Source organism: Falco biarmicus, chromosome 2 (assembly GCF_023638135.1).
Source record: "Falco biarmicus isolate bFalBia1 chromosome 2, bFalBia1.pri, whole genome shotgun sequence".
Classification (NCBI taxonomy): domain Eukaryota; kingdom Metazoa; phylum Chordata; class Aves; order Falconiformes; family Falconidae; genus Falco; species Falco biarmicus.
Window position 1 is genome coordinate 70,685,938 of NC_079289.1, and position 15,987 is coordinate 70,701,924.

The 15,987-nt window shown below is 45.6% G+C and overlaps 1 protein-coding gene across 2 annotated transcripts in view; it reads left to right on the forward strand.

Moving 5' to 3' along the window:
• The first annotated feature begins 4,050 nt into the window (after positions 1–4,050).
• INPP4A (inositol polyphosphate-4-phosphatase type I A) overlaps positions 4,051–15,987 on the forward strand; it is a 131,070-nt gene continuing 119,133 nt past the window's right edge. The window contains exon 1 of one of the 2 annotated variants that reach the window (XM_056329885.1): positions 4,051–4,108. The gene's annotated coding sequence lies outside the window, so the exon portion shown is untranslated. Of the gene's footprint in view, positions 4,109–13,595; positions 13,772–15,987 lie in introns of those variants that run through there. The other variant, XM_056329884.1, reaches the window with a different exon arrangement.

A 15,987-nucleotide genomic window follows, 5' to 3' on the forward strand; every position in this document is an offset into this window, starting at 1 on the left:
CTTTTCTGCTTTTGGAATGTGTGCATTTGTATTACAAAGAACTTCATTATTCCCTGGTTGGCATAAGAAATTGGTTGTGTATTCTCTCTTCACTTTTAAGTCTCTGGGGAGGAGCTGGTTGGATGATAATGGTTTTTTCCAAAGCAAACTTTAAAAATTACTATTATTTTGGTGGAAGCCTGGAACAAACTAGGCTGACACCTGCTCTTCAGGAGAGGGCTAAGTGTCACAAAATGTAGGTGGCAAGCAGGATCCATTTAAGCCTTTGGTTGGAAAACTTAGAACAGTAGCAGCTTTGTTGGCATGAAGAATTTCACAAGTACTCAGGCTGCCTTGTCACTTGGTGTGTGGTCATTTAGGATACGCGTGTGTGTTCTAAATACATATCTTGTTGTCTAAAGCTGAGGGGCATGGCAGTTCAGTTTCTGTCATAAACTGTAGTTGACAGTGTGGTAACCAGAAGCCTTAAGATCCTTTCTCCTTTTTCTTCCAAATGTTCATGCTGAATTATCTGTCTCTGGATGGCTTTGCTGCAGATATCTTCAGAAAATTATTAACCAGTTATTTCTGTAAGTGGTATGCCTCACAATGTCTTGGTTGACGCTCTGTAGAAGAAAATTCTGTAAACATGGAGAGCAGCTTCTTGACATAGACTCTGCTTTATTTTCAGGTTGTACAGTAGGCTGATTAATAATGCCCTTAAACACTGAAAGGAGAAGAAGCAACAAGATTGGCATTTTAATAGCTCCTTAAGGATGTCAGTAGCAGGTGATATATTTCAAGTAATAATTATTTTAATAGATAAACATTGAAATAATATTTTTATGTCAAGCTGAGGTGTGTTTGCCCTGATGAAAGCTTTCACGTGCCGTGCTCTTTCTTTGCCTGTAGGTCCTAATGGGCTGCAGTGAAATGGAAGGGGATAATTTCTTAAAAGATTTTTAGTAACAGAGGAAAGGATACAAGCTAATCTCTGTGATTTAGAACAAGATACCCAAACCTATTTTTGCAATATCGCTATTGTTAGTTTAAAAGGAGCTAGGGAAAAGAAGCGAATATAGAAATTGGCTGGTAATTCCTGAGTTCTAATGCTAAACTTTGTTACTGTAAAATTGTATTGTGTTGTCCTTCATTATCATGAAGGATGAGGAATACAGATGCTTTCTATCAATATATGGCAGGAATTTTTGAGGCTTTTTTGGTGGAGGAAGTTTTGAAGTCGTTCTTGTACACAGGTCACACAGGTCTAATAATTTGTTATTATTGCTATTGCTGGTCTCAGGCTTTTGGTTCTGTATCACCTGTCCCTCTGTCTTGGCTATAGCAGGATGTTTTTTTAAATCTGAGTGGGAAGAAATCTGTTACAGGTTGTTGGATTGCTGGCATACTGAGGAATATGAGGGTGAATAGACAGTGTGCTGAGGGGTTCGATAATCAGATGGGTAAATTTTTGCATTACTTAATATAAAGGCAGAGACCGCATAAAGCCCTTTATTGACTGAGACTGGACATCTGGTGGAGTGTCCCTGCTTTATATTAGCAGTTAAGGTAAGACAGGGTAAGGCAGTTTGACACCCTTTGTCTAGTCTGACCTCCTGTGAAGGTTTTTATGCTAGAGGAAGGTGTTAGCCCTTGGAAAGGGCATAAAATGTAATTGTTTTCTTTTGTTAGTATATTTCAGCAGCTAGTAATCTTCTGTTAAAAGCGCGTGTCTGTCTTGTGATTAGAATTTGACTTCAGCTTTCACTAACAGAAGAAGGGGAAGGGATTGCTCTGCAAGACAGGTCAGCAGTATCTTGTATTTTCCTGCTGGGTATGCATTTAAAACTAAAAAATAATAATGAAATAAAAATAAAAATGTGTGTCTAATATTTTTTGATTAAATGTATAGATTGACTTCCTAAAATCTTGTGTTATGCCTGTCTTCCTTAGTCCCCTCACAAATTTGTAATCTTCTTTTAAGGACATAACCCCCTGTTACGTTTTTTTTTCAGTGATCTACATATAGGTAAAATCTCCTCTTTCTTTGTACACTGTTGACTGTGCTTCCAAGATGCATGTCACACTTTGACAAAGCATTAAGTTGGGATCTTGTCTTCAGTTCTTTATCCATTATGACTCCAGAGCCTTTCCTGGAGTCAGTAGTTTTTCACTTTGCTGTTTTCCAAGTGTTCAAGGTATGGCTTTTTGTTCTTTTCCTGGATTTATAACCTGAGATTTGGCGACAAAAAAAATAATTTTTTAACATAATGCTTTATCAGCTGGTCCCGATTGTTTTGTTTACCACAGTGCCAGCTTTTGTGTTGTCCGCAAATACAATCAGCAGTGAATTTATACATGCTTCCACATCTTTGAGGAAGATGTTGAATCTGCTTATACCTGGTAATGGTCCCAGGGCAGTTCTTCAAGTATCTCTACTCCAAAACAACTCCCCTCTGACAGTTTTTGAGGTTTGTTGCGTAGGTTTTCTTAAATCAAACAAATCTATAATCTTACAAGAAAATCAGGTAAATTAAAAACCTGCCTTCCCTATGCATTTGTGCCCCACTGGCTTTTCTCTTACTTTGCCCTGGGTAACTCTCAGTGCTCTGCCTATAAATAATGTGGTTCTCCGCATCTTCCTTCAATGCTGGGGCAATGTACACGCCCTTCCCATCCGTTGGGTTTTGGTGCTGTTTTGATTCACTGATGCTATGTGAACATCAGTAGGAAACATTGTTCTTTCAGGATCCCTGGTGGGGAGTTGTCCAAGCCCGTTGTCTTTAAAAGGCTGTGGTTTGATTGATGATGATGAACGTTGTCATCAGCTACAAATAAACTACAGTGTTTAATGTGCTTAATGCTGTCAAGCTCTGTATTAAAATTGAAGGGTGCTAGTGACAGTGTCTGCTTGCTTTCTAGCCAAGTATTTTTATGAGGATGGCTTTCAGCTTGCACAGTATGCAAAGGAACTCCTATTTTGTCTCCATTTTGTTTAAAAACACGGCATGGTTCATTAACTTTGTGCTAAACTATGACCAAAGATAAATGTTAAAAATAGCTTATGGTTCTGTGTGATTTTGAAGCAGGAGTGCTTGCATGGAATTTCACCAGTGACAGGTGGCAGAAAAGTGAAAAATTAAAGCTGCATCGCCTGGCTTTTCCACCCAAATTCGGATCATATTGAAGATTTGAGCTGGCAGCTCCCAGCATTGGGGAAGTGCAACAGGCCAATTAAAATTCTTGCACTAGAGCGGTGCTGGGGCTGGCTCGGCTGGTACTTGGCAGCAGTCCTGCAGGTCATGCGCGGCTGGCTGGAGGAATCCAAAGGAGCGTGTCTGTGTGCGCCTGGTAATATCCCACTGCAGTGTGTTTGTGGCACGTGGGAGCCCCTCCTACCTCCTGGGAGTTCTCACAGCGTAGCTTGTGAGTAACCTGTCGTCGTCTTGGTGTTTGTGCACCGTGCGAAAAATAATGGAATGAGCCAGAGGCGGGCGGTGCCCTCTTCTTACTTTCTTTCAAATGACACCGGAGACGCCTGGAGCAAGTTAAATCCCCCCCGGATAGCAATGGTGTAGAAATGAAGCGAAGGGGCCCAGACTCGGGCTGTACAGCAGTTTCAAGAGATGTAGCGGGCTGAGCCCGCTGCGGTGCAGCCCCCGAGGGGGCGCGGGTGCGGGTGAGCGGAGGAAGCGCGCTGTTAGAAAAGGGAAAAACACGGCGGGCACCGCGCGGGGTACGGCTGAAACTTCATGGCCGCGGTGGGGGCGCGTCCCGCAGCCGTGACGTTCTCCTTCTCGGGGTCCGCGGGTCCTGCCGGCAGACGGGGATAGGGGCGACGCCCGGCCTCCGTCTCGGGGGTCCCCGCAGCCGGCGGTGGCGGCGCACGCAGAAGCGGGGGCCGGCCTCGGTAACGGGAGGCGTGCTGGAAGCCGGCGGCGCCCAGCCCCGGCGGGAGGGCCGTGCCGCTGCCACCCTCCCTGCCCGCCCCCCGCGGCGCGGAGGGGCGGGGCGGGGCCGCCGCCCCCGGTGCCGTCACGAGCGGGCGGGCGCCGGCGCGCAACGGGCCGCCGGGGTGCGGGGCCGGGGGCTGCCGCGGGGCGGGGCCCGGCGAGCCGGGGCGGCGGAGGTGAGCGAGGGGCAGCCGGGGGGCTCCGGCCGGGGGCTGCCGCGCCGCGCTGCGCTGCGCTGCGCTGCGAGGAGGGGGCCGGAGCGGGAGGGAGCGCGGCGGGGGCCGGGGCCGGCGGGGCTCTCAAGGCCGAGGCGGGGAGCGCCGCTGACAGCGCGCGGGGGGGCGGCCGTTGGGCGGGGGGCGCCGCCGCTGGGGGCGTCCCGGGCGCGCACCGCCGAGCCCCCATCTTGGGGCGGCCCCGGCCCCCGCTGTGCTTCGTGCCGTCGCGCGGTCTCGGCCATCGCTGTGGTGGCTTTGTCGGGGGGCGCCAGGGGGCTGCGGCTGCGGCCTCGCCGCCGGTGAAGGTGCGTCCTGAGCCCCCGCCTGAGCCGGGCCGGGCCCGGCCGCCGTGTGTGAGGCGGGGCGCACGGACAGCGGTCTCGGGAGGAGATGCGAGAGGGAGACGTCAAAAAAAAAACCAAAAAAAAAAAGAAAAAAGGCGAAGGGATGATGTTGCTTTTAATATGTGATTCGGGGGGCTGTGTGCTTGAAAGCTCCTGTGCGGTCCCGCGCCCAGATGTTTTTACGAGATCTGCGCCTTCCGGCGCTAGCCCGGGCGCTGCTCGCCCGGCTTTGTGCTCTGGGCGTGTGGCGCAGCGGCCGGCGGGCTCCGCGCCCCCAGACCCGTCCCCGCGGCGGCAGGGTGGCCCGCGGCCGGGCGGTGCGGCGGTGCCTGGGCGGCGCGGCGGGGAGCGGCGCGGGGCGGCGGGGCCCGTGAGCAGCGCTGCGCCCGCCGCACCTGCGCGCTGTGGCAGTGGGGGGTCGCGGGCGCGCTGGGGGCGCAGCAGGCCCCGTGCTGGGGGAGCTGCGCGCTCGGGGTCGCCAGCGGGAATCTGAAAAAGCGAAGGGCAGAGCCACTGCGGCCCGGTGGCGTGTGGTGCGGCCGGGCTCGCTCAGCAGTGCTGCTCCGGCGGCGATGCTGACCTTCGAGGAATAGGAATCGGAGAGCAGAACCTGGCGAGCAGAGTGTGCAGCGGGAAGTGACGGGATGCTTAAGAACATTTAACCTCCCTTAAGTTGTTCCAGATTGGCTTTTACGATGCCTTCCCGGTGTAGAGAAGTCTTAAAAGGCAACAGATTGTATGTTTAGTTTGGTGCATATTTCAGATTTTTGCCCATGAATTAAGCTAGATTATGGTAGTGAGTTACAGTAGAAATGCTTTTGCCCTGCCTTTGCAGTACAGGTGCACCATCATCCGTTTCACGTGGCTTTGATGGAGCAGTGTAAGAATGAAGTTGCAGCTTTGTCCCAGGGGTGTACATGTTCCTCCATACAAGGAGTAAAGCCAACATATGCAGGTTAGTGCTCAGCATGGACTACATAGATGGTACAGGGGCTTTTGTCTGGACTATGTTGCCAGTAGCTCTTCATCTGCAGACCAATATGATTATTTCTGCAGAAGTCTGTAGTATTGAACTTGTCTATGTTGGCAGTAAAGAGCCAGCTGGGAAGGTCTTGCTGGGTTACTTTTCAAGCAACAGAAGCAGAGACACTTCTGTGTTTGTATGTCCTCAAACTCTAAAGCAAGGGAGATGAGGTAGCAGAACCCTGTTGTCCTGAAAGCATGATTATTAGTTTCCCCTCGAGGAACCACCATTTGCTAATGCTTTTTTTCAAAGACTCTTCATTTAAAAACTTAACTAAGTTTTTGTCCTGCTTCTGAAGATTTTATTTCAACGGGCTGTCTTGCTTCTAGGAACTCAGAAAATGCAGTATCTTGCCAATTTTTTTCACAGGTCTATCTGTCTGACTCTCGGTGCAAATGTTAGGCAGGAACAAATGGGAGGGTGGGGTGCGACATACATGTATTTTTGGCAAGAACTTTAAATTTGGTATTCTTAAATTTAGAAGTTCTGGCACTTTCCAAACTTTGAGGTGGGTGTGACCTCTTTTATTCACTGCTCTCTGCTGGCAGTACCAAGCTGTTACCAGCTCGTGATTTCAGTGCTGTTTTCAAGTATCTCTATCTAGGCTATATACATTTTTCTTGAAACATGACAACTTTACCTGTGATTTAATTTATTTTTAATCAGCTAATTTTGACTTAATCTGTAGTGGGTGGTAGCTTGTAGGGATCCATGGAGAAACAGTCCCTGCCAAAATGTGGCAAAAGAGCTGTGTGATCTTCAGAGGGCGTTTGGTTCTGTTACTGAAGACAGTGACCTCTGCAGAAGTTTACTTGTCTTGCTTGCTGTCAGCTGAGACAGAAGCCTGTACCCCTAGTAGGGCAGTAGAATTTTCAGTCTTCAGATCTCAGATATATGGAAGGTTGGACATCCTCAGTGGTCTCTCAGACCTGTTTAAGTCCAGTCTGGTTGCACAGGTGCTGTGTTAAATGGAAGAAGTTCTCCCTGTGGAGTGAAATGGGTGCTCTGTTTCCTGTATGTTCTGGGCTCCTTAATCTCCATATTATTGTACTGGAATTAGGAAGGAAAATAAGAAGGCCAGGGACCCCTTTTTGGTTTTCGTTTCATTGTTAAGATTTAATTAAGGCTTCTGGCATGTACTTTGTTACAGCAAATTTTCATTACCTAATTGCTAGTACATAAAATACACCTTTAGAATATAAGACTACCTCTTGGACCCACTTTGTAGATTACTTGTTGGAAAAACTTCCGTGTTTCTTTCCAGTATGTGGGGAGCCATTGCCTTGCTTGGAGATGAAGTTTGAAACCTCTACCTGTTGTCCTTGAAGAGAGAGAGGAGATAAATAATGCAGGCAGCGTAGCTCAGAGCTCTCTTACGCGCTTTTTGCTTCTGCTTGTCACTTCCCATCCTGTTTCTTTTCTGACAAACTGGATTTCCTCTCTATTGTTGGGTTATCTACCTAAATCTCAAACAGACATCCTTTGCAGAAACGCTGTTGAAAAATGTTGACCTTGGAAGAAGAAAGCTTTGGAGTGTCCACGTCTGTCAGAGAGATAGGCATAGCCTCAAATGTGTTTAAATCATACCTTTTGCTGCTTAACCTAATATGATAAGCTCTTTACTATAGATGAAGTTGATTCTTCTGACTTGTGGTTAGGAGGATTTTCCTTTTCCCACTTCACAGCTGCTTCCTGCTGCCACTGCTCTCCTTCCTTTGCTTCCCATGTTGCGTTCTCTGCAGCACTCCGGTTACTGTAGGGGAAGTGTCGCCACAGATTGGCAGTGTGCGAGGCAAAACCAAGGAAGAACCGTGGCAAAGCAGGTTGAGAACGAAGTGTGGACCAAGTGAAGTAAGGAATATAACAGGGGCATTTATAAATTAGGGACCTGACTGAGAGGAGGGCATGTGTCTGGGCTGCGCAGGGATGTGGTAGGGTCATAGCCAGCTTTTGTGGTTTGTATGGCTTGTGGTGAGGGAGGTGTGCAGTAGATAACAGAAGGTGAACTCCCCAGACTTCCCCAGCAGTTGCTGCTGTATTTTCCCTGTTTCAGAAACTGGGGTTAAGGATGTTGCATCTGTCAGCACAGGTGGATGTTGAGCTGCCACTTCTGTCAGCCCACTGAGCCAGCCACTCTTCTGTCTCACAGAGGAAGGGAGGTGCCAGCACTGCAGAAATATGTTAGCCCTTCTTGAAAACAACGTTTAAAAGCTGTAATAAAGTGTATTCACTCAGCAAGAAGGCTATCCCTGGCTGTTTATACTTCCACTGAGTGTGAATTTTATGGTATTTTTACCAAATATGCAATGAAGAGTAAATAGGGGGATTAAAGTACCAAGGTACATCCGAACTTGGCTAAAATCATCTTGATGAAATACGGGAGGGTAACAGTTTCCCCCCTGATATTCAGGCAAGTTCAGGTCTTGATCTTGGATGTAGGAGACTTTCTGCGCAGCTTATGGAGTGAACATGTGCATCTGTATTCACTGAAAGTGCTCACGACATACAGCAGTGAGATACCACTAAGACCTTACATGAAATAACTTCAAAATGGTATTTTGAAAAAGACATCCGTGAGCTGTTAGGTGTAGACTTGGCCCACTTGTGGGAGTATAACCCCTTTGATAGTCTTGTATTTTTCATTAAGGCCTGCATCTTGTTTGTGGCCTACCGCTCTTGCCATGCTGACGGAGAAGCCTGCTGTGTGAGAGGCGACGCTGTCGAAATACAGCTGTATTCTTCCAGCTTGTTGCAGGCAGAACAGATTTTGTGGAGGAGATAACTGAGCGAGGTGAAAGGGAGTAAGAGGCATGGGAGAAAAGGAGTGTACATATAGAGGGGGGACATGAAGGGAAGAGCAGGGAGGATGAGAGAGTAGGTGGCCCACAGGGGAAAGAGGAGAGTGATAGAAAAATGCACGCGGTGTGTTTCTGATCTATGTTCATAGCACTCTCCGGTGGAGCACTTCAAAACTGTAGTTTCTGCAAAAAATGTTTCTGTACCTGTACCTCCAGCTGGTGTGTGCCTGGGGAGAATGCAAAAGCAGGGGCTAGGCTTTAGAGCTGGGCTTCCCTGGCATATGCATCCTGGACCCAAACATATGGGAAGCACGAGGGGCCGTGCTGCTCTGAGTGAGAACCTGCAGACAAGGGCCCGGTACGGGGTTTGTGTGCTGCTGACTGCCATTGCTGGATGCTTTAGAGAAGCTGGGGTTGTCTGCTCTCACATGCAAGAAGTATGGAAATAAGATTCCATGTGCAACCTCAGCTCTCTGTTCTATGCTGTCTTCCCAATAAGCAAGCCCGCTTGCTTGAGAAAATAATATTTTTTACCATCCCTCTAAACTTTTATAAGAATAGTTATTCTTTCCAAGATATGACTAATTACAGGAAGCGTCTATGTACAGATGTTGCAAATCTTCAGAAACTGCACGCCTCAATTCCTTGGGGCAGTTTACAGCTAAGATACCCTTGCTGCAGTGTAGCAAACTGTACAGAATTCTATAAATATAATCAGTGCCTGCGAATGCCTTGCAAATGCCCAGTTTCTTCCTTTTTTACAAGGCTAAGAAGTCCAGGTTAATTCTGTGTTCGAGCAGCTGTTTTACCAGGCGGTACCCAGCTGTATCACTGAGGTTTCCATAACTTCCTTGCAGTTACAGAAGCACTTACAAGCAAAATGAGCTGTGCTTAGAAAGAATTTGATGCTTGGAATTTCTCCTTGCGATGAGTAGGACAAGTCTTTAAGGTAAACAGCGGAGGCACAGAGCATACTAGATTTGCTGAGGATTTGTTCTTCCACTCATTCTCTGTCACTAAATCTGTTGTGTTGGGGAAAGTGCAGTGCTGGACTTACTGCTGGACTTACTGCTAGGGTTAGGCATTGGATCTTTCTGTAATTCTGGTTTGTGTTTGTTTAAGCCTTAACCCTTGCAGTCTGAAGTGCGGTTTCAGGCTTTAGAAGAAATTTTCAAGAATTGTCCAGTCTTTAAGACTTATAATAAGACTTCAGAATTAAATTGCTTTGTATAAGGTGTCTTAAAAATACTTGCCTGCTTGGAATCTGTGCTGTTCTTTTTCTGCGTTGTCTCTGTGATGACCGGTATTAAGGGAGTAGTTTTTCTTAGGTTGCTAAGCCTCTAATTGTTCTAGTGCTCTTTAGAAAAACAACTTGAGGTTTTTTTGAGTGTTGCTCAGAATGAAGTAGTTATTGGTAGACCCTCTCATGATATGCGCCCCACCCCCCCACCCCACCCCCGTTATCCACCTGGATTTCTCTGTGCATCTTGCGGTGTTTTGTCTTGTCTTGCCACGAACGGTTCTTTTGATCCTGTAGCTACTTTTAACATTCACTCGGCTGAAAATTACTGTGCCTCCCACAGCAGGGCAGGTGGAAAGAAATGTGTGCCTGCACTTCAGCAACTCTAGTGCAAAGTTCAGTGGCTTAATTTAAACTGTTGGTTTGACATTTCTGAAGAGCGGTCCACTCAATCTGGTCCAGTGACTTTGCTTGGGAGGCCATAAACTTGAACAGCAGCGTGGTAATATCTTCAGTCACCAGAGCTACTTGCCTAGCTCAGTGTGTGCCACTTTTTGGTTATATTTTTACCATAAAGCGGTAAGTATTAGAACATTGTTAATTTTGATAGCAGTTCTGAAAATGTCAGAATTTACTGAAGATTACAGCATTTGTTTTTAAAAAGGTGCTTGTGTATTGTCTTGTGGAAGATGCTATGTATAAAATGAAAAATCTGGGATGAGTCTTCCTGTCCAGGTCCAGAAATCTGTAGAGCATTTCTCAGGTGCTTTGTGAGTACGGACATCGTCTGCACAAGAGAATTATGCTGTGGGTATCTTAACCCTTCCAGTTTTTATGGGTCACTTTTTAAAGTTTAAAATTGTACAGTATCACACAGACAGATATAGCAACAATTAATACGAGACCAGTAGATAATACTGTCAGTAGAAAAGTCACGTATGTCTAGCCATGTTTAAAAGTCAGTGCACAGCCGAAAGCTAGGAGGTAGCCTTGAGTGACAAACTTAACTCCCTGTGCGCTTGTGAACTTGCTCTGCTGTCCAGTTGCATACTTCTAGAAACATGGATGAACATGGTCCTTGAGGTTTTCTAGTCGTCATAACTATTGCTCCCAAAGTGTGGGTGAATCATCTCTCACAATTTCTGGGATTGGCAGAAGCGTGGAAGTGTTTGGCATTATTGGTTCCATGCTGAATGCGAAGCAGTGCTGCCCCAGACAAACAAGATGGTTATAGGCCGGAAGACAGTATTTTAAACCACAAGTGACCTACCCTGCTGACACAATAGCTGACTTAAAAGATCAGTCCATGTAACCACAGTTTGGCCTCATGGGTTCCAATTACGCTGAAACTTTACTTAGGTGATCTGCTCCTCTGTGTTGTATTTAATGCACAGGAGGGGCCTAATGTGGGGATGAACCATGCAGTCAAGGACATCAGTGAGTGTAACAGCTTTATTTGTTGCAGAAATTGGAAGTTGTACAGTGATCAAAACAGGGGGGATTGAAGGAGGAGCAGGACAAGGTGGTTTTCTAAGTGAGAGCTGCATCCTTCTGGAGGCCTGGGACACAACCCTACCGCTCCCCGCAGTTCCTGTGTGGTGCAAGGCAAGTCTTTAAAAATTGTGCTTTTGCCATTGGTCAATATTTCTGGGTTTGGATGCCTGATTTAAGATCCAGTTTCAGTTTTACAGAACTGCTAAGCCCTCCCAGCTATTTCTTCATATGTTACGTAAAAGACTGTATACTTCCAAAGTTGAATCATGGAATGTCTTGAGTCGGACATCCCAAGCTAGTTGATACTTTATTCTTTCTGCAGAAGAAGGCTGGTTCTCCCTTGAAGTCTGCGTCCAGTATCTCTCCCATTCCCACAGCTGGTTACCAGCCTCCTTGCATCAGCTTAGGCTGCCTGCCTTGGGTTTCCTGCTGATGCTGCTTCTCCAGTGTCTTTGATCTGCCTATACCTGTCTGTTCCTCAGCTCTTTATTGCAATGATTCCTCCCAGCCAAGTAATTTCTGACTTTATTTCTACCCCCAAACTTCAGTCCTGGTCTTTTGACACCTTCGTTTTCTTTAAGCCAACTTCACCAGTATTGCTCTTCAGATCTATTACTCCTTCCTCTGCTCCTTTGGTTTCGTTGTTTTTCCCCATGCTTTTGAATTTGATATTTCTTTCATAGTCCCGAAGGTTTGTCCTGAGATACAAGGTCTGTTGGCCCAGTTCAATGTTCAACCAAACTGATGTTGAATGTTTATTAAAAGAAACTGTTTTCTGAACCCCATGGGCTGGAGCAGTGAGCCTGCTTATAGGGCAGTGCATGTGCGCTTAGGTCACCTTTGGAAATCAGGAGTACTCAGTTTTTTGGAATCTTTGGAGATTTTAGTTGTGAGTGAATCTCTACAGGATCTGTGTTTACTGTGATTTTTAAAAGAATTTGGGTAGAAGGGAAAGACTGCCAGTTTTTTTTGTTTTTTTAAATTTATGCAAAACATTGTTCCTTTAGCCCTTATTCTTGGCAGCAGCTGAACTGTTTTAGCTGAAGCTAGTGATTATTCTTTAAAAATCAGTCTGAGGCAAACACTCAGCATGAAAAATTTCTGGGCACACACTTTGGGAAAATGTAAGCCACTGAAAACAGTCTTTTAAGAAGTGGAGTTGAACAGCCATAGTTATGGGTGGTGATGCTACTGGTCCCACCTTCTGATTGCTTCTCTCTTGCTGAAGGATTAGAAAGTGCTTCACAAAGTGTTAATTCACTTCGTATGATCCTCTGTGTCTCAGCTGTTGTGCAGTGACACAACAGCATCATGTTTGGCATGCAGTGGCATATAAGAGGTTTTAAAACAATGTGGGACTAGTGATGGCATCTAAATGACTTGTCTGTTAGAAAATGGGGGAAATCTTGCATAGCAAGGAACTGCTTTCAATGTAGCCAGAGACTTTCCTACTCTTCCCCTTTTAGTAAGAATGGTGGAAATGTTGACTTGCATCTTCGTATATATGATATATATCAAAACTATTTCTCTCCCCAGGCAATGTACCTTTCCCAAACAACTGTGAGGAAGCATTTATTGAGCACTAACTCAGAACGTATGGGTACTGCCATCTAAGTTGTCTGCATTACTTAGGGTTTTTTTTCAAGTAATAGACAGACTTCATCTTACAAAGAATATAAGAGTTGAGAAAACTACATATGCTCTGACTGAATCTTTTTGACAGTATGTTTCTTTTGGCAAGAACAGATTACCCAGGAATAGTTATTTTTTCCTGTTGGTTTGACCCAATCTATATTTTAGTAAAATTACCCTTTCCAAGAAGTATCAGTAAGAACTGTATTTCTGGTAGAAGTACCAGCGGCTACAGGAGCGGTGCCTGAGCCACAGGCTTCCAACGTGATCTGTAGATTTACTGCTTCTCTTGAGCTAGAGATGGATATGGAACAGGCCTTGTTAATTCTACATCAGGTTCTCACATAGCTTTCTATCTTTGTGATTTCTGCGTCACGGTGTCTGAAATGTTCTGTACTTAATATATTAACGGTAGGTTACTGTTCTGTGTTCCCAAGAGGCTTTCCAGCTGGGAGCAAGTAATCTGTTATGACCAGAAGGTTATAGACTCTATAAAAAGAGAGCACAGCAGAACAGTCAGTCAAGAAATCTATGTGAAAGCTTCTATAATGAGTGAATCTGCAAGGAGAGTTTTGGATGTGTGTGCTCTATTCAATTTTGAGAACACTTCAGATTAAATGTCTAGTTAATATGTTGAATGAACATGCTTACATGAGATAATTAGCAGTTCTCTTGTATAGCCTAAGTAGCCCAGTTACAGTAGAGCAGTAAGTGTCCAGGTGCTGTCAGGAACTGGGAACTTCAGTACCTTGCAGACTTGGATGTGAACTGAGCAACTGTATTAAAATCTTGTAGGTAAAGGAAGCATGCTGCTGAAAATGGACTGGTGAGATGTAAATGAAGCCATTAGAAGTCATCACAGGCTCACTGTTGGCTCTTTGTATGTGAACTGTGCCGCTTTTCAGTGACTGCATTATGCCTGTTACTTCTCAACAGGATAATACCGCCCTGGGAGAAGAGACGCTGGTGTAGTGGAGGCTTCTGCTCTGTTGTGTAGAAGAAACTCAGCAATTAGAGTAGCTGCTAAGCACAGGGAGACTTTTGAGAGCTGCTCTAAAAACACTGCTCTTCAGTCCCAGCAGAAAGCAGGTATGTGGGGAGACAATGGGGAATGAATTGTGAGGATCAGTGTTTTTCTAGTGAGATATCCCTTCTCAGGAAGAGCAGTGAAAACTTCTGCTGTTTTGTTATGTGAATGTCATGTCTCATCTAGATGTTTCAGGGGCTAAAGACCTGGCATAGGAATAAAAATTCTTTATTTCTGTGGTTCTCTTAGGTTGCATCCTTGTTCTGTTTCCTTTCTGTTGCTCTGAAGGGATAAAAGCAAGTTCCCCCCTGGTTTCCCTTACCTCAGAGTTATCTCAGGGTGCTGCACCTCGGAAAGTACTACGTTAGTTCTTACTCTTGGAACAGTAGTGTCCTGTTGTATTACCATCTTGCTGTAGCAGTCCAGGGTTGCTTTGAACATCTCTCGTCTAGCTTTGGAGCATTAAAATCCCCAAAATATTTGCTCCTGGGGTGTCTTTTGCCGTGTGAAGAAAGAAGCCAGCAACACAGTCCTCTCCACTGACATATATATGAACAGGATAGTTCATCCCAGGAGTTACCATTGGAACCTGCCTTCCCTTCCACACCACGTCTGACAGGTAGGGGCTGGAGAGAGTCACAGTGGTACAGTAGTTCTTCTGCAAGGGTGCTCCTGAGGGTAGAAATTTACTTTGCTGTAAGTGCACCTTTTTCTCCCTCCTACTTCCTGCTCCAGAAATTTGCATTTGAGACAGGCAGCTGATGATAGGAGGGAAGGGGAAACAGTTATTTGAAACAGGTTGTGAGAATCCAGTGAAAGGTTCTTTCAGGAGAAGCCATGGTGGTCATGTCTCCAGTAAAGTAAGGTCATGAGTAATTGTCTCTAGAACAGAGGAGGTCGTGAAGCCTCACTTTTGCATGCGGCAGTTAAAAAAAGATGTCAGGGAACTTATGTGGCAGTAGTATTGTCAACCTTGGATGTTTGGAAATCACAGGAAGCCTTCAGAATTGTGAGGGTTGTTGAAATAATCCTGCCATAGACCTCATATTTTTCTCCCAGCTTTGGGAGTTCTTAGGTAGCTCCCAATCTTGATGGTCTCCATCACTAATATAGAGTAAAATAGCATGCTGCATGGTCGCCTTACAGGCTGCTCTTCCTGGAAACACTTGTGTCTTTAAATTTTTTGTGTCAGTGGTACTGAAGGTCTAACATGCATCCTTCCCTCTTTATGAGTTGACTTGTAAGGTATGTTTCCAGGCTCTAGTCTGATAGTGATAAGGTGAAAGGTTTTGTCTTTCTTATGTGTAATACACGCTTCAAGGACCTGAGACTTTCAGGAGAAGGCTGGGTGTTGTGAGACTTGTGTAAAATGATCAGAAGGACCAGTGATTCCTGAGGGAATAATTGTTGGAGATTCTTCTAAACATCTGTGTTTCACTGAGGCCCTTCAGAGTAGTTATGAGGATGGGCAAATCCCCACCCTTTATATAGGCTTCTAATTATGTCTGGATTTGTGTAATTGTATATGGTTGACTGCCTTAGGGATTCATGGTGCAAAACTCCGCACAGAGTGCCAGTTTGGTGCCGACATCATATTTGTGTGTATTGTATCTACCTGGAACATCTACAAAGTGAAAGGTTAGTGAAATGCAAACAAGTCCATTTTATGGTGTTTCTGCAGCAGAGCAGTATCAGGAGCTACACAGTCTCTGAAGTAGAGGTTTTGAGCCAAATGTTTCATGGGAAGCATTTACTTTCAGGCTGCTCCTGTAGCCAGTACTCTGACCCTCCCTGTTGTGATGAGTGCCCTCTCAGAAGCATTCTGAGGTTCTGAGAGCACAGTGTACCCCAGTAATTTCCATCTGGGGCCTGCTACTGAGATACATAAGTTAGACCTTGCCAACGGTTGGCCTAATTTAAACTGTGATGTCTAAGGACTGGAGGACGCAAGAAGTCGTAAAAAAAAAATCTATATTCTTGCCCTTTTTTTGGTTTATTGTTTAGCATCTGGGATGGAGAGCCCATGAACACATACGCCTCTAGGGAGGGTAATGTGTGGCTCTGGAAGGAGAAGAGCTTCGGTTCACCTAAAAGTGTCAAGAGCTCGGAGAATAAAAAAGAAAATATGCATTAGGTCTATAAGTAGAAGGTAGTGGGGATTTTTTTTTTCAGTGGTCCTTTTTTGCTGCAGTTAGGCTTGCAGATTAGGATTAGACTAGAACTGATACCGTTTGAAGTGGTGAAGCCATGAAGGTGGCAAGAGATATACCTGAACAGA